Consider the following 16,753-nt stretch of genomic DNA (forward strand, 5'->3'; position numbering starts at 1 on the left):
TCAGTGGATGATTTCACAAACTCCCCTCTCCCGCTCTCTGACCACAACCTTCTTTCATTCTCTATCAAGAACTACCATCCCGCTCAGGTCACCCCCACTTTCCACACTTATAGAAACATACAGGCCATTAACACCCAGAAACTTATGAAGAACTTGCAGTCCTCATTGGCCCCAATCTCCTCCATCTCATGTCCTGATTCTGCTCTGAAGCATTACAATGAAACCCTGCAAAGTGCCCTGGATGAAGCTGCTCCTCCTATACATAGAGCAACTCGACACAGACGGCAACAACCGTGGCACACGCTGCAAACACGTTTCCTGCAGCGGTGCTCCAGGTGCGCCGAACGTCTGTGGAGGAAATCTTATCTACCCGAAGATTTCATCCATTATAAGTTCATGCTAAAAACATACAACTCTGCCCTTCACCTCTCCAAACAAACCTATTTCAACACCCTCATCACCTCACTGTCCAATAACCCTAAACGTCTCTTCGACACTTTCCAGTCCCTACTCAACCCAAGAGAGCAGGCCCCAACCACAGATCTCCGCGCTGAAGATCTGGCCAATTACTTCAAAGAAAAAATTGACCACATTCGACAGGAAATCATCTCCCAATCTCTTCATACCAGGCACTGTCCTCCCTCCCCCACTGCATCTAGTTCACTCTCTGACTTTGAACCAGTTACTGAAGAAGAAGTAAGCAGGCTCCTTGCATCTTCTCGCCTGACCACTTGCACCAGTGACCCCATTCCATCACATCTCCTCCAGTCCCTCTCCCCGGCTGTCACCTCTCACATAACAAAAATATTCAACCTTTCCCTCACTTCCGGTATTTTTCCCTCCTCATTTAAGCATGCCATCATACATCCATTACTTAAAAAACCCTCCCTCGACCAAAACTGTGCCGCTAATTATAGACCTGTCTCTAACCTTCCTTTCATCTCTAAACTCCTGGAACGCCTGGTCCACTCCCGTCTTACCCGCTATCTCTCAGATAACTCTCTTCTCGACCCTCTTCAATCTGGCTTCCGCTCTTTACACTCTACTGAAACTGCCCTCACTAAAGTCTCTAATGACCTACTAACAGCTAAATCTAATGGTCACTACTCCATGCTAATTCTATTGGATCTTTCCGCAGCATTTGACACTGTGGATCATCAGCTCCTCCTCACTATGCTCCGCTCCATCGGCATCAAGGACACCGTTCTCTCTTGGTTCTCCTCCTATCTCTCTGACCGATCCTTCACTGTATGTTTTGCTGGTTCCTCCTCCTCTCACCTTCCCCTTACTGTTGGGGTTCCTCAAGGATCAGTCCTAGGCCCCCTCCTCTTCTCTTTGTATACTGCCCCTATTGGACAAACAATCAGTAGATTTGGTTTCCAGTACCATCTCTATGCTGACGACACCCAATTATACACCTCTTCTCCTGCTTTCACACTGACCTTCTTAGAAAACACCAGTGATTGTCTTACCGCTGTCTCTAACATCATGTCCTCCCTCTATCTGAAACTGAACCTGTCAAAAACTGAACTCCTCGTGTTCTCTCCCTCTACTAACTTACTTTTGCCTGACATTGCCATCTCCGTGTGTGGTTCCACCATTACTCCAAAGCAACATGCCCGCTGCCTTGGGGTTATCCTTGATTCCGAGCTTTCATTCACCCCCCACATTCGATCACTGGCTCGCTCTTATTTGCATCTCAAAAACATTTCTAGAATTCGCCCTTTTCTTACTTTCGACTCTGCAAAAACTCTTACTGTTTCTCTTATTCATTCCCGTCTGGACTATTGTAACTCTCTACTAATCGGCCTCCCTCTTACCAAACTCTCCCCGCTCCAATCTGTCCTGAATGCTGCTGCCAGGATCATATTCCTCACCAACCGTTACACCGATGCCTCTACCTTGTGCCAGTCATTACACTGGCTACCCATCCACTCCAGAATCCAGTACAAAACTACTACCCTCATCCACAAAGCACTCCATGGCTCAGCACCACCCTACATCTCCTCTCTGGTCTCGGTCTACCACCCTACCCGTGCCCTCCGCTCCACTAATGACCTCCGGTTAGCATCCTCAATAATCAGAACCTCCCACTCCCGTCTCCAAGACTTTACACGTGCTGCGCCGATTCTTTGGAATGCACTACCTAGGTTAATACGATTAATCCCCAATCCCTGGACTGGCCTACCGCCTCAACGCATTAACCTAACTATCCCTGTGTGGCCTATTAAAAATAGAAAAAAACAAAACACATAATCAGGTTCCTTGCATCGTGTTCTCATACACTTTATGCAGTTAATAGCACTCTGTCTGTACTGCTACATACTTAGGCAGTTAACTGGTTCATGCAGCTTTACATGAACACCCGAGCCTTACACTATGGCTGGTCCAAATAACTAAAGCAATTGTTACCATCCACCTCTCGTGTCTCCCCTTTTCCTCATAGTTTGTAAGCTTGCGAGCAGGGCCCTCATTCCTCCTGGTATCTATTTTGAACTGTGATTTCTGTTATGCTGTAATGTCTATTGTCTGTACAAGTCCCCTCTATAAGTTGTAAAGCGCTGCGGAATATGTTGGCGCTATATAAATAAAAATTATTATTATTATTATTATTATAAGTACAAATAACATTTATGAACCTACATCTTGGGAGGACATATCTCAACTTTCAATAGAAGAGGCCAACAAATGGATAAAGGCTGCAGAAGCAGAAATAAAATCCATGCATGATTCAAAGACATGGACACTGAAAGAACTAGCAAAAGAAAAAAAGGCTATAGGATGTTAATGGGTTTTTAAAGTAAAATACCAAGCAGATTACACAGCTGATCGATACCGAGCAAGACTCGTAGCTAAGACATAATCAAAACATTTGGATTGAAAGATGCAAAACCAGTAAAGTCTCCAATGGAAACCAATTATCTGAAAGGAAATAAATAGTGAACAGAATCTGTTAACGAATAATGAACAATACAGAAAGGCAATGGGAAAATTATTATATCTTGCGGCTCTTACAAGGCTAGACATTGCAGCAGCAGTAGGAATTTTGAGCAGGAAGGTGTCAAAGCCAAACAAAACAGATTGCAATGCAGTGAAGAGAGTAATCCGTTATTTGAAAGGGACTAGCAGTGTTAAACTGAAACTACCTGCAAGTGAAAAATGCATATTAACCGATATGTTGATGCAGACTGGGCTGGAGATCCAACTGACAGGAAATCTACCAGAGGCTATCTTTTCTTGCTCTCAAGCAGACCAATTAGTGGGACTAGTAAGAAACAATCTATAGTCGACAGAAGCAGAATATGTCGCCGCAGCACATGCCAGTCAAGAAACCCTGCTGTTCTGTTCAGGTCCATATTGTCATGGCTGTGGATGGGGTTCCTTCCCTTTCCTCTCAGGGTTAATTTTGTATGCCCTTCTTTTGGTTTGGGGAGGTCTGTATTTACCTGCCTTCGTATGGGGATCCTTGTCAGTGATACATCTGTTGTGGCTGTGTGTCTGACCCCCTGGTGTGCTTGCATACTGTGTAGTCCGTTTGCCTTCTCGTGTACAATCTGGTCCGTGTTCTCGATCTGTGCATTGCTTTGTGAAACTGTCTGTTTCTGGCTCTGAATTTAGGCTTGATACTCTTACTAATCTCCTGTCTGCCCCGTTTGTACTGCACCGCTATCTCTGGCTACCTGGCCTTTTGCTATGTCCTGACCACTCTCAGCGCCTCATCCTTTAGTACTTCATCGACCTCCTGGCTTGACTTCCACACGTTCAGACTACTCTCCGGTTTTGCCAGTCACTGCCGCTACTCTGCATCTAGCTCCGCCTCTGGCCCCTACCCCGGTGGTCATATGTTTCAGGTCCTGCACTCCGGCAGGTAAGCTCACCACAGTGCTCCCCTCTCACCCCCTGTCCTTCTGTATCTCGTGTACAGACTCCTGCTGTAAGTCTGCAGCATGGTTCTTGATACATATGACCCAAAATGAAATTTGAGACCCTGCAGATTATTTATTATGCGGATCTGAAACTTGTGATTGTCTTTTCCTAATTTGAGGGGTTCTTAGAATATTGGGTTCTCATATTGGATATCGATGTACTCAGCAGAAATTGCACAACAAATTGTATGGTGCAATTTCTATTGTTACCCTTATGAAAATGCAAAATTTGGGGCAGAAAACATATTTGTGTAGAAAATGTGATGTTTTTTTATTTTCAGGGCTCAACGTTATAAACTTCTGTGAAGCACCTGAGGGTTCAATGTGCTCCCCACACATCAAGATCAGTTCCCTGATGGGTCTCGCTTCCAAAATGGTGTCACTTGTGGGGGATTTTCACAGTTTATGCACATCAGAAGCTCTCCAAATGCGACATGGCTTCCACCAATTGTTCCTGCTAATTCTGCATTCAAAAAGTCAAATTGCGCTCCTTCCCAGCATGCTCAGGAGAAATTTCACAACAAATTTTGGGGTCCATTTTTTCCTGTTACCCTTGTCAAAATAAAAAAAAATTGGATCTGAAGTAAATTTTTTGTGAAAATAAGTTTTCACATTCCAAAAATTGAAAATCTTGACTGGTTTTGAGCACCTTGAAGGGTGCAGTTTTTATAATGGTGTCACTTTTGGGTATTTTCTATCACATAGACCACGCAAAGTCATTTCAAATGAGATGTGGTCCCTAAAAAAACGGTTTTGTAAGGAGAAATTGCTGGTTAACTTTGAAACCTTATAACTTCCTTATCAAAAAAAAATGTTGTTTCAAAAATTGTGGTGATGTAAAGTAGACGTGGGAAATATTATTTATTAACTATTTGGTGTGACACATCTCTCTGATTTAAGGGCATGAAAATTCAAAGTTTGAAATTGCAAAATATTCCAAATTTTCACCGAATTTCCGTTTTTTTTTCACAAATAAACATAAGTTACACTACCGTTCAAAAGTTTAGGGTCACCCAGACAATTTTGTGTTTTCCATGAAAACTCATTTTTATTAATCAAATGAGTTGCCAAATGAATTGAAAATCTAGTCCAGACATTGACAAGGTTCGAAAAAAAGATTTTTATTTGAAATAATAATTTTCTCCTTCAAACTTTGCTTTCGTCAAAGAATGCTCCCTTTGCAGCAATTACAGCATTACAGACCTATGGCATTCTAGCAGTTATTTTGCTGAGGTAATCTGGAGAAATTTCACCCCATGCTTCCAGAAGCCCCTCCCACAAGTTGGTTTGGCTTGATGGGCACTTTTTGCGCACCATACGGTCAAGTTGCTCCCACAACAGCTGAATGGGGTTGAGATCTGGTGACTGCGCTTGCCACTCCATTACAGATAGAATACCAGCTGCCTGCTTCTTCCCTAAATAGTTCTTGCATATTTTGGAGGTGTGCTTTGGGTCATTGTCCTGTTGTAGGATGAAATTGGCTCCTATCAAGCGCTGTCCACAGGGTATGGCACGGCGTTGCAAATTGGAGTGATAGCCTTCCTTATTCAAAATCCCTTTTACCTTGTACAAATCTCCCACTTTTACTATCACCAAAACAAACCCAAACCATCACATTACCTTCACCATGCTTGACAGATGGCGTCAGGCACACTTCCAGCATCTGTTCAGTTGTTCTGCGTTTCACAAATGTTCTTATGTGTGATCAAAACACCTCAAACTTGGATTCTTCTGTCCATAACACTTATTTCCAATCTTCCTCTATCCAATGTCTGTGTTCTTTTGCCCATATTAATCTTTTCCTTTTATTAGCCAGTCTCAGATATGGCTTTTTCTTTGCCACTCTACTTTGAAGGCCAGCATCCCGGAGTCGCCTCTTCACTGTAGAAGTTGACACTGGCGTTTTGTGTGTACTATTTAATGAAGCTGCCAGTTGAGGACCTGTGAGGCGTCGATTTTTAAACTAAATACTCTAATGTACTTGTCTTGTTGCTCAGTTGTGCAGCGGGGCCTCCCATTTCTTTTTCTACTCTGGTTAGAGCCTGTTTGTGCTCTCCTCTGAAGGGAGTAGTACACACCGTTGTAGGAAATCTTCAGTTTCTTGGCAATTTCTCGCATGGAATAGCCTTCATTTCTAAGAACAAGAATAGACTATCGAGTTTCACATGAAAGTTCTTTTTTTCTGGCCATTTTGAGAGTTTAATGGAACCAACAAATGTAATGATCCAGATTCTCAACTAGCTCAAAGGAAGGTCAGGTTTATATTTTCTCTAATCAGCCAAACTGTTTTCAGCTGTGCTAACATACTTGCACAAAGGTTTTCAAGGGTATTCTAACCATCCATTAGCCTTCTTACACAGTTAGCAAACACAAAGTACCATAAGAACACTGGAGTGATGGTTGTTGGACATGGGCCTCTATACACCTATGAAGATATTGCATTACAAACCAGACGTTTGCTGCTAGAATAGTCATTTACCACATTAACAATGTATAGAGTGTATTTCTGGATCATTTAATGTTAGCTTTATTAAAAAAAAAACCTGCTTTTCTTTCAAAAATAAGGAATTTTCTAAGTGACCCTATACTTTTGAACGATAGTGTATATCAAAGAAATTTTACCACTATCATGAAGTACAATATGTCACAAAAAACACACTCACAATCAGTGGGATCCGTTAAACCGTTCCAGAGTTATGACCTCATAAAGTGACACTGGTCAGAATTGTAAAAATAGGCTTGGTCATTAGACTGCAAACCACCTTGGGGTTAAAGGGATTAAAATCAGGCAGTGAAATGCTTTGCCTCACAAAAAGAAATCAGCTGCGATTCCATGCTGTGATATCTGTATATTCTTTTGCTTCCTCCCCTGCACAGGAGATGTGGTATAATCAGACTATATTCCTACATGGTTAGACACAGCCATTACACAGTACACAGTAGGGGCACATATATGATATGGTGAGGTTTCAGGTTAAGTGCCAGAGCATTCTGTGGTCAGAGTGTTAGAGAATTCAAAGGACATAGGAGGAGTCCTGCAGGTTAAAATGTGGAGAGAACAGCATCTTTAGATGTTTGGGACTTACATGGAGTGGCAGAATGTGAAAGTGAGAGGAAAGGTAAGCCACCCATGTGTGCCTTGGGAATGTATGAGATGGGTGCCAGTTGGTTTGTAGTTAGGCCACAGAAAAGTTTTCTGAGTAATCAATGTGGAAATGATATGGAACCAGAGGCGTAGCTAGGGTTTTGGTTCAGGGGGGGGCGAAGCTTCTGAATGGGCCCCTAAACAGGTAACCTTCATTACAATTCGGTGACGCGCCCTAATACTGGAGGAGAACCTCAGCAGATGACCGTTCTATTACTAAAGATAATCTCAATATAACGACCAACATGGATATTACCGCCATATGGTCAGTGGTAGATACCAGTCCTACAGAACATATAAGAGATCACTGCACAGTTACAGATAATGACTTACCGCTGACGTCCTTTCTGATAGAATCGTTCACTTTTCCCATCTTTTCTATCTGGCACAGACCGACATGACAACTTCTTCCAGCCACGACTCGGCTGCAGAGAATACAACAAAGACACATTTTACTTCTCATAGTCCAGCCCCATCACCATCTATTCCCAACCTGCACAAACTCCTCATCCTGCTGATATCCCAATACTGAGCCGTTGCTCCTGTATGTGTCCCTATTACTGCACCTGCTGTATGGTTCTCTGTGCCCTCTAAACTCTAAAGCAACCCTCTAGAATATAGTAATGCCGGGTGCAAGTGCCCTAGAAAACAGTGCCCACATTTTGCTCCCTAGAAAGTAATATTGCCATGTGTGCCCCTTTGATAGTCACAGTAACCTGAGATCCCCTATAACAAGAAGTGCCCACTTTACATTTAATAATGTTTCGAGTCTGCCCCCTGTACAGTTCCCCTAATACAGTATAATGCCCCCTCACTGAATAGTACCATCCACACAGTATACTGACCCCTCAGTAGCCTCCAAACTGTTTGATGGCTGCAACACTGTATGATGGCCCCTTCACTGTAATCTCCACACTGTATAATAATAATCTTTATTTTTTTATATAGCGCTAACATATTCTGCAGCGCTTTACAGTTTGCACACATTATCATCACTGTCCCTGATGGGGCTCACAATCTAAATTCCCTATCAGTATGTCTTTGGAATGTGGGAGGAAACCGGAGTACCCGGAGGAAACCCACGCAAACACGGAGAGAACATACAAACTCTTTGCAGATGTTGTCCTGGGTGGGATTAGAACTCAGGACTCCAGCGCTGCAAGGCTGCTGTGCTAACCACTGCGCCACCGTGCTGTATGATGGCCCACTAGATGGCCTCCATATAGTATAATGCACCAGATCATAATGCACTCCCCATAGGTCTCCATATAGTATAATGCACTCCCCACAAGCTTCCATATAATATAATGCACTCCCCATAGGACTCCATATAGTATAATGCACTCCCCATAGGACTCCATATAGTATAATGCACTCCCCATAGGCCTACTCTATAGCACAAGGCAGTACCCATAGGCAGACTCTATAGCACAAGACAACACCCCCATAGGCAGACCCTGTAGTATAAGACAGAACCCCATAAGTAGACCCTGTAGTATAAGACAGCACCCCATAGGCAGACCCTGTAGTATAAGGCAGCACCCCATAGGCAGATCCTGTACTATAAGGTACTGTAGCACCCCATAGGCAGATTCTGAAGTATAAGGCAGCACCATATAGGCAGACCCTGTAGTATAAGGCAGCATCCCATAGGCAGACTCTAGTAAAAGGCAGCACTCCATAGGCAGACCCTGTAGTATAAGGCAACACCCCATAGGCAGACTCTGGTAAAAGGCAGCATCCCCATAGGCAGACCTTGTAATATAAGACAGCACCCCATAGGCAGACCCTGTAGTAAAAGGCAGTACCCCGATAGGCAGATTATAAAGTATAAGGCAGCACCCATGTAGGCAGATCCTGAAGTATAAGGTAGCCTCCCCATAGGCAAATCCTGAAGTATAAGGCAGCCCCCATAGGCAGATCCTGAAGTATAAGGCAGCCCCCCCATAGGCAGATCCTGAAGTATAAGGCAGCCCCCAATAGGCAGATCCTGAAGTATAAGGCAGCCCTCCTATAGGCAGATCCTGAAGTATAAGGCAGCCCCCCTATAGGCAGATCCTGAAGTATAAGGCATCCCCCTATAGGCAGATCCTGAAGTTTAAGGCAGCCCCCTATAGGCAGATCCTGAAGTATAAGGCAGTCCCCATAAAAAAAACAATAAAATACTCACCTCTCTTCCTCCTTGTTCCAGCGGTGCTCCGACCTCCCGCTCATCTTCTGACAGCGGGCACCGGGGGATGATAGGATGATAGGAGAAGGTGGGCAGCGCAGCGCTCCTTCCCTCATCAGTGCGGTGATGGACAGGGGGCCCACTACTGGCACCGGGCCACCCAGCCTGCTCAGGGGCCCCATAGCGGGCAGCAGAGCAGGGAGATCGATTCTCCCTGCTCTGCCACAGAAGGTAACTGTATCGGCGCGCACAGGATGGGCCCCCTCTGAGCAACGGGGCGATGGCCCCCCCTGCCCCCCGGTAGCTACACTACTGTATATAACAGTTAGAATGGCCAAAGCTTGTTAGTATCTGAACGTAACATAGTAACATAGTAACATAGTTAGTAAGGCCGAAAAAAGACATTTGTCCATCCAGTTCAGCCTATATTCCTATATTCCATCATAATAAATCCCCAGATCTACATCCTTCTACAGAACCTAATAATTGTATGATACAATATTGTTCTGCTCCAGGAAGACATCCAGGCCTCTCTTGAACCCCTCGACTGAGTTCGCCATCACCATCTCCTCAGGCAAGCAATTCCAGATTCTCACTGCCCTAACAGTGAAGAATCCTCTTCTATGTTGGTGGAAAAACCTTCTCTCCTCCAGACGCAAAGAATGCCCCCTTGTGCCCGTCACCTTCCTTGGTATAAACAGATCCTCAGCGAGATATTTGTATTGTCCCCTTATATACTTATACATGGTTATTAGATCGCCCCTCAGTCGTCTTTTTTCTAGACTAAATAATCCTAATTTCGCTAATCTATCTGGGTATTGTAGTTCTCCCATCCCCTTTATTAACTTTGTTGCCCTCCTTTGTACTCTCTCTAGTTCCATTATATCCTTCCTGAGCACCGGTGCCCAAAACTGGACACAGTACTCCATGTGCGGTCTAACTAGGGATTTGTACAGAGGCAGTATAATGCTCTCATCATGTGTATCCAGACCTCTTTTAATGCACCCCATGATCCTGTTTGCCTTGGCAGCTGCTGCCTGGCACTGGCTGCTCCAGGTAAGTTTATCATTAACTAGGATCCCCAAGTCCTTCTCCTTGTCAGATTTACCCAGTGGTTTCCCGTTCAGTGTGTAATGGTGATATTGATTCCTTCTTCCCATGTGTATAACCTTACATTTATCATTGTTAAACCTCATCTGCCACCTTTCAGCCCAAGTTTCCAACTTATCCAGATCCATCTGTAGCAGAATACTATCTTCTCTTGTATTAACTGCTTTACATACAGTGCCTACAAGTAGTATTCAACCCCCTGCAGATTTAGCAGGTTTAATAAGATGCAAATAAGTTAGAGCCTTCAAACTTCAAACAAGAGAAGGATTTATTAACAGATGCATAAATCTTACAAACCAAAAAGTTTTGCTGCTCAGTTAAATTTTTATAAATTTTAAACATAAAAGTGTGGGTCAATTATTATTCAACCCCTAGGTTTAATATTTTGTGGAATAACCTTTGTTTGCAATTACAGCTAATAATCGTCTTTTATAAGACCTGATCAGGCCGGCACAGGTCTCTGGAGTTATCTTGGCCCACTCCTCCATGCAGATCTTCTTCAAGTTATCTAGGTTCTTTGGGTGTCTCATGTGGACTTTAATCTTGAGCTCCTTCCACAAGTTTTCAATTGGGTTAAGGTCAGGAGACTGACTAGGCCACTGCAACACCTTGATTTTTTGCCTCTTGAACCAGGCCTTGGTTTTCTTGGCTGTGTGCTTTGGGTCGTTGTCTTGTTGGAAGATGAAATGACGACCCATCTTAAGATCCTTGATGGAGGAGCGGAGGTTCTTGGCCAAAATCTCCAGGTAGGCCGTGCTATCCATCTTCCCATGGATGCAGACCAGATGGCCAGGCCCCTTGGCTGAGAAACAGCCCCACAGCATGATGCTGCCACCACCATGCTTGACTGTAGGGATGGTATTCTTGGGGTCGTATGCAGTGCCATCCAGTCTCCAAACGTCACGTGTGTGGTTGGCACCAAAGATCGCGATCTTGGTCTCATCAGACCAGAGAACCTTGAACCAGTCAGTCTCAGAGTCCTCCAAGTGATCATGAGCAAACTGTAGACGAGCCTTGACATGACGCTTTGAAAGTAAAGGTACCTTACAGGCTCGTCTGGAACGGAGACCATTGCGGTGGAGTACGTTACTTATGGTATTGACTGAAACCAATGTCCCCACTGCCATGAGATCTTCCCGGAGCTCCTTCCTTGTTGCCCTTGGGTTAGCCTTGACTCTTCGGACAAGCCTGGCCTCGGCACGGGAGGAAACTTTCAAAGGCTGTCCAGGCCGTGGAAGGCTAACAGTAGTTCCATAAGCCTTCCACTTCTGGATGATGCTCCCAACAGTGGAGACAGGTAGGCCCAACTCCTTGGAAAGGGTTTTGTACCCCTTGCCAGCCTTGTGACCCTCCACGATCTTGTCTCTGATGGCCTTGGAATGCTCCTTTGTCTTTCCCATGTTGACCATGTATGAGTGCTGTTCACAAGTTTGGGGAGGGTCTTAAATAGTCAGAAAAGGTTGGAAAAAGAGATAATTAATCCAAACATGTGAAGCTCATTGTTCTTTGTGCCTGAACTACTTCTTAATACTTTAGGGGAACCAAACACAATTCTGGTGGGTTGAGGGGTTGAATAATAAATGACCCTCTGAAAAGACTTTTAACAATTTAAAAAAAAAATAAACAAAGAAATAACATTCTTTTTTGCTGCAGTGCATTTCACACTTCCAGGCTGATCTACAGTCCAAATGTCACAATGCCAAGTTAATTCCAAATGTGTAAACCTGCTAAATCTGCAGGGGGTTGAATACTACTTGTAGGCACTGTAGTTTTGTATCATCTGCAAATATCAATATTTTACTGTGTAAACCTTCTACCAGATCATTAATGAATATGTTGAAGAGAACAGGTCCCAATACCGACCCCTGCGGTACCCCACTGGTCACAGCGACCCAGTTAGAGACTATACCATTTATAACCACCCTCTGCTTTCTATCACTAAGCCAGTTACTAACCCATTTACACACATTTTCCCCCAGACCAAGCAATCTCATTTTGTGTACCAACCTCTTGTGCGGCACGGTATCAAACGCTTTGGAAAAATCGAGATATACCACGTCCAATGACTCACTGTGGTCTAGCCTATAGCTTACCTCTTCATAAAAACTGATTAGATTGGTTTGACATGAGCGACTTAGACCTCATTCAGATGTCCGATTTTCTCACTTATGAGAAAAGCAGACTAGTGTTTTGAGCAGTGATCAGTTTTTCTCATACGTGGAGAAAAATTTAGTTTTGCCACCTTCTTCCTGACAGTCCATGAAAATCAGACTGCACTCAGTTGTCATCTGAGTGTGGTCCGATTTTTTTCATGGACCCATAGACTTGCATTGCCAATTTTGAACTGACCTTTGTATGAAAATCGGACGTCTCTGCGATTTTCCACTGACCGCCATGGATAGTACTCATACGTGAAAATAGAACGTCTGAATGAGGATTTAAGATAGATGAAACTTTAAATAAAAGAAATATTAAAAGTCCCTGAAACTTGGATGGAACCTTTTAATCTTTTTTCAGCCTCGACTACTAGAAAAATACACATAAATTCCACCTATGAGTCAGAATAATTAAGAGTGATGTTTTAAATCTTAGGTAATCCTACCAAAAACAATCCATTGCAACACTACTAGTTGGTTCTCATAATAAATATATGCATTGGGGAAATTATTTCCTAGGTGTGATTTATTTAAAAGGTTTGTATTGACATTAGTGAATAATGTAATCATCTATTGTTTCTTATAGGTGTGGTAGTCATTCAGTGAGAATAGTTGTATATTGGGAAAATGTATTATGTGTTATTTCTGGAAATCGCTATGGTTATGTAATGTTGTTAAAGTTATGTATACGTGTATGTGTTTTTACCTGGTGTGGAAAGTATAGCTATAAGGCTCTAACTGGACAACAAGCAAAAAGCCAAGTGGAAACCGATATATTCATTTTCTAGATGATTTGGATTATAATTGTAATTATTACTTCTTTTTTTCCCCGGAAGAAGCCAGTGGTGAAACGCGCGTCGGGGTGGGGAGACACCACACAGTTGTACGCCAGGTATATTATATAAACCCCATTTTTCAGTCTGCATTGTCTTTCTCCCCTCACTGTTAGGTCTTTTGCTTATTAGCATTTGGAGATGGTTTTGGCCACATGGATTTAACTAGTTGTTCTCACCATTGGAATTTCTTTGGTATACATTTAATGGACCCCGGTTATATGTAATAATACCTGGTTGCAATCATTATTATTTAAACTGATTATTATTTCTTTATTTTTACCTTGTGGCATCTCTTGTTGTGAGACATTCTTGCTATTTATTTTCCCTTTTGGTGTTATTCTTGGATTTTAATTCATTGTTATTAAAATTTATATATTTTATATTTTCTCTGGATCTCTTCATGTTTCTGATGTTGATTGTCATCAGAATTGTGGTTGTTATAGATTGGAAGTGCCAGACCTTTATGAATTCTGGACCTTTTTGTGTTAATATATCATCAATAAAGACTAATGACCCAATGTCATTAAAAGTCATGCATGCCCATGCCATCACACTGCCTCCATGTTTTACCGAAGATGTGGTGTGTTTTGGATCATGACCTATTCCCATATCTATTTCTTTGCCTTAAAAATCTCCTGGGTTGCTTTCGCAGTAAATTTTGGATTGTCCATATGTACTGCGAAACACCGTCCAATAAACCTTGCTGCATTGAGTTGCTGTCTTCAGTTACATCATCAATAAAGACTAGTGACCCAGTGCCATTGGAAGCCATGCATACCCATTCCTCACACTGCCTACACAATATTTTACAGAAGATGTGGCGTGCTTTTTATCACGAGTCGTTCCAAGTCCTCTCCATACCTTATTCTTCCCATCATTCTGGTACATGTGGATCTTTTATCTGCCCAAAGAATGCTTTTCCAGGACTGAAGATAGGTATAGGACACTAACACTCAAATGGTGAATGGACTGGCTGGATGCTGCTGTGGGTCCTGTGGTGTGACAACCCATATGATAATATATAAAAACCTGGAATTGAAGCTTGATGGAGATAATTTGCATATTCCTGGTGCATTCTGGGAAGAGTGAAGAGTTGCCACAAGTATGAAGATCTTTGGGTGTAGCTGGATTCAGCTGATCAAAGGAAATCTTCAAACCAGGAATTGAAGCTCCACGGAGATAATTTGCATATTCCTGATGCATTCTAGGAAGAGTCAAGAGATGCCGCGAATCTGAAGATCTTTGCGTGTAGCCGGATCGAGCTGCTCTTTACGACAATTCAATAGAAATTAATTTTGTTCAACATAGAGACGGATATTACCCATACGGTGTGCTACAATATGTGCTGTATGTTTACAAACTTGCCAGACGAAAACGCAAACTTTACATGCCAGAAATGCAAGCTTGTGACTCTGTTAGGCCGGCGTCACACTGGCATATTGCATCCGATGCCAGAGCATCGGATGCGATATGCTAATGACACTCGGCTCCTGCTTGCATGCGCCTGTGCTCCGATTCTCTCGCACAGGGAGGATCGGAGCACAGCTGTGGAGGAGGCGGAGAAATGAATTTCTCCATCTCCTCCATTGCAGGCAAAACTCACAGCTGGGGGCAACCCTCAGCTGTCAGCTTCTGCAAGGTTGGTTATCAAGAATAGAGGGGTCCCCACTCTGTTTTTTATTTAAATAAATAATTTTTTAAAACGGCGTGGGGTCCCACCCCATTTTTGACAACCAGCCTTGAAAAGCTCACAGCTGGGGGCTGCTATTCTCAGGCTGGTAAGGCGCCATGGATATTGCCCCCCAGCCTAAAAATAGCAGCACACAGCTGCCCAGAAAAGGAGCATCTATTAGATGCCCCAATTCTGGTACTTTGCCAGGCTCTTTCCTCTTGCTCTGTAGCAGTGGCAAGTGGGGTTCATATTTGTGGGGTTGATGTCACTTCTGTAATGTCAGGTGACATCAAGCCCAATGCTTAGTAATGGAGAGGTGTCTTATGTCTGTAAGACACCTATCTATTACTTATCGTATTGTTATATGTTAAATAAAGACACAGACAGAAAAAAATCTATTTATTTGAAAAAATGACACAAACACCTTTAATATTCTAAATTAAACCATACGTACTGCAACACATAATTCCCCGAAGCCCTCAATCTCCTGTAATAAAAAAAAAACAATATACCATACCTTACCGTCGTTGTGTCCCACGCTGTAATCCTTGTCTGGGGGCTAAATAGTTTGCAACCTGGACGGTACCAAGATGCGTCTGTCCTGGCTCAAAACCACTGGTGAATGAGATGCTGAGAGCGCAGCATCATTCACCAGTGGTGGACTCAGAAAGAGGTTTGCAAGGTCAAATGGCTAGATGTTATAAAGTACAGAAATGTTCAAGAAGGATGGGAGATTTATCTAAATAAAATTCTCACTGCAGAATCAGTAACAATCCCAAATAGAACGAAGAATTGCAAGCATTTAAAGAGACCAGGATGGATGAACACAAAACTTAAACACTTGTTAAAAAGAAAAAAAAGAAATGTATATTAAATGAAAAAAAGGGGGCATATCTGAAGAAGAATATAATGATGTCTGCAGGGAATGCAGGGCAAGCATTAGAAGAGTTAAAGCTAGTAATGAAGTGAGGCTTGCAAGGGAGACCAAAAGCAACAAAAAATGATTTTGGGGGTATGTCAAAAGCAAAAGAAAAGTCAAAGATGATATCGCATTTTTACAGGAAGAAAAGGGTAAAGTAGCCAAAAATGATGTTGAGAAGGCTGAACTTTTAAATTCCTATCTTGCATCTGTGTTCTCTAGAAAGTAATTGTACCGTCAGTTGATCTTCAAGGGCTATTGAAGGAATAAAATAATCAACACTATCTATAAACAGAAAGATGGCGATGGAACACTTAGCTAATTGAAATTAATTTAAATCCCCTGGTCTAGATGAATTACATCCTAGGGTACTGAAAAGCATAGCAGAGGAAATTGCAGAACCACTTGCCAGAATCTTTGAGAAGGGTAAATAGTGTACCTATCTTCAAAAAAGGAAATAAGAGCCAGGAAATTACAGGCCAGTGAATCTTACTTCTGTACCAGGAAAGATCTTTGAACAAATTATTAAACAACATGTATTTAAGTAGTTGCATAAGAATGTAGTAACTTACCAGAGCCAGCCTGGGTTTGTAACAAACAAGTCATGCCAGACTAATCTAATTTCCTTCTATGATGGAATCACCGACTGGGTGGATAAGGCTACGTTCACATTTGCGTTGTGCGCCGCAGCGTCGGCGCCGCAACGCACAACGCAAACAAAAACGCAGCAAAACGCATGCACAACGCTGCGTTTTGCGCCGCATGCGTCCTTTTTTTCATTGATTTTGGACGCAGCAAAAATGCAACTTGCTGCGTCCT

This window comes from Ranitomeya variabilis, chromosome 3 (genome assembly GCF_051348905.1).
Source record: "Ranitomeya variabilis isolate aRanVar5 chromosome 3, aRanVar5.hap1, whole genome shotgun sequence".
NCBI classification, from domain to species: Eukaryota; Metazoa; Chordata; class Amphibia; order Anura; family Dendrobatidae; genus Ranitomeya; species Ranitomeya variabilis.